Consider the following 2655-nt stretch of genomic DNA (forward strand, 5'->3'; position numbering starts at 1 on the left):
TTTCTCAAATTTAAGAATCATCCGAGAGATGATGCTCAGTGGATGGTTCTTTCAAACTTTTCCAGACCTCCTTAGTTCCTATAATCAAACATGCAACTGAGGTCAGTTGCAATCCAAGCAAGAGGGATGTTACGGAAATTATATTTTTGATATATCTTGCTTTGGACATTATTATTTTAGTCATGTGACTATGGCAAAGTACTCCATAGGAGCACACCGAACGCGGCGGGGTCCCTAGTGGATACTTTGTGTGGTTAGTTGGGGACGCCTGACTAGCTTGTGTTTTGCCATGCTAGATGATCTGTATTGTGGGTGATTCCATGTTAATACTGATGTCACTAGTGTTATTGGTGTTGTGCTTGATTATTGTGCTTTAAGCGTGGTTATGTTGGGATGGTTGATTCGGTGATTCCTTCAATCGATTGTTAATAACTAATGTAATTGGCGGCTTGAGTACATGTGATGGAACTCATAGCGAGGATTGGAGTTATTGCCAGGATACTTATCAAGGTGTTACACAGTGCATTATATATGGCCATGGGCCAATTTTGTATTTGTTTTATTATTGCAAGTTTGAGTAATATATTTTGTAGTGGACATAATTCATTTTGGGCCCTAAGATGGCTATGTAAAGCAAATCCCTCATTTTTGGATGAGAGGGATAATTTTGGCTCCTTGGTGCTTTTATGAAATATCATAAATACTCTAGATGAGGAAGCGTGAGCCACTCATGTAGGGGGGGAGATTGTTCCTAGTTTGCTATCATTCTCGTGGTGTGATTATGCTCTTCTTCTCCAATTGATTAAGTGGTGAATTTGTGTTGAAAAGAATTCCTTTTAATTTCATAGAGAGAGGTTCCATAGTTAGAAGAAGGTTCCAGAGTTTAGAAGAGGTTCCAAGGTTCAAGGTAGAGTACATGGTGGAGAACTCATCTCCCTCGTAGATCATGGAGGTTAAGGGTTGAGGAACGAAGGGTTTAGGGGGAGCATAGGAGTGGGAGAGGAAGAAGGTGTAAGAGCATGGGGGAAAGAAGAGAGAGAAGGGAGGAGGAGGAGGAGAAGGAGGAGGAGGGAGAAGGAGGAGGAGGAGGAGGAGGAGGAGAAGGGATGAGGAGGAGAAGGGAGGAGGAGGAGGGGGGAGGAGGAGAAGGGAGGAGAAGGAGGAAGGAGGAGGGAGGAGGAGAGGGGGAGGATAGGTTGCAAGGTTGAAGGAGAGGGGAGGAGGAGTTGCAAGGTTAGGACATGCTTTTGGATGTGGAGTGCAAGGAAGCATGGACACTTGACATAATTGCTTGGAATACCAAAGTAGAACTCAACACAATGCCCCAAAGAGTGTGGGCTTCATTCCATTATGGGGTATTTATACAAGTTGGAGAGCTTCTCTCTCTGCATGTAGGAATTGTAAGACATTCTCTCTCTACATGTAGAACTTACATATAGAAGTTGCATGTAGAAGTTGCAAGTTGCATGTAGAAGTTGCAAGTTGCATGCAGGTGTTGCATGTAGAACTCGCATGTTACATGTTGCATGTAGAACTCGCATGTAGGAATCACATGTGGAAGTTGCATGTAGGAGTTGCATGTAGAACATGCATGTAGAACTCGCATATAGGATTTGCATGTAGGAGTTATAGTAGGAATCATATGTAGAACTTGCATGTAGAACATGCAAGTTGGATTTCTAAGAGGGATTATTTCTAGCCTTATGCAAGTACAAGCAGAGCTTTGCCACTACTCTACACACACATCTACACACACATTCTGTTCTACCTAAGTCCATGTTGGCATAGAGACAATAGTGATTTCTCTATCAGGAACCATTCTCTTTAATGTTGCTACCGTTATTTGGTCTTTGGTACTAATTTCCTGGGACCTCTAACTAGTAGAGGCAGTGGTAGCAGTGAAGGCCACTACCACCATGGAGCTTAGGACATGAGGGGATGTATTATAGCAATAGAGGATGGCTGCCTAATCGGTAGGCGATTCTTGAATCTCCAACACTAGCAGTTGCGTGAGGAGCTCCTTTAAGAGGGCTTTTTGATGTTTCTATTATAGAGGGAAGGCTAGCACATAGGCTTCTGAAGCTGGCAACTCAACTCCAACACTTAGGATGTACCCATGTGTCATGCCTAGAGCTAGTGGGTGGGGGCAAGACTAGTTGCACGATTTCCATGTGCACATAGTGTTGAGATATCGAGCTCCACTTGTGATATGCCAGGGTGACCATTGTGCATTTATGTCACCGACTTATTAGCTGCAAATGCGGTTGGTACAGCGCCCATGAATAATAGCTGAATGACAGCTATCTTTATGTACTCTAGTTAGTGGCTTAGTTAGTATACTACCTAGGTTAGCTGAGTTTGGTTTGAGACCCACATATAGGGTTCATCTATTCCTTTTGTACTTAGAGAGAGTTCTTTTGGCTTTCACAACTAAGAAGAGGAAAACTGTTTTTAGCCTCCACCTTTGTGTGTATTTCCCCATTGTGTATGTGAGGAAGCTGCAAGTGAGACTCCTTACTTCTCTCCCACTCTCTTCACATGGTATCAGAGCTTGGTTTATGGTAAGGAGCTCAAGAAAACAAACCAAGTTCACGGTGTCTTGGTAAGAGGATCAGTGTTGCTTTTCTTTTTCGAGTTTGGGAGCAAATCTTTGCA

This window comes from Dipteris shenzhenensis, chromosome 11, assembly GCF_047967505.1.
Source record: "Dipteris shenzhenensis isolate YYH24624 ecotype China chromosome 11, Dip_SZ_1.0, whole genome shotgun sequence".
NCBI classification, from domain to species: Eukaryota; Viridiplantae; Streptophyta; class Polypodiopsida; order Gleicheniales; family Dipteridaceae; genus Dipteris; species Dipteris shenzhenensis.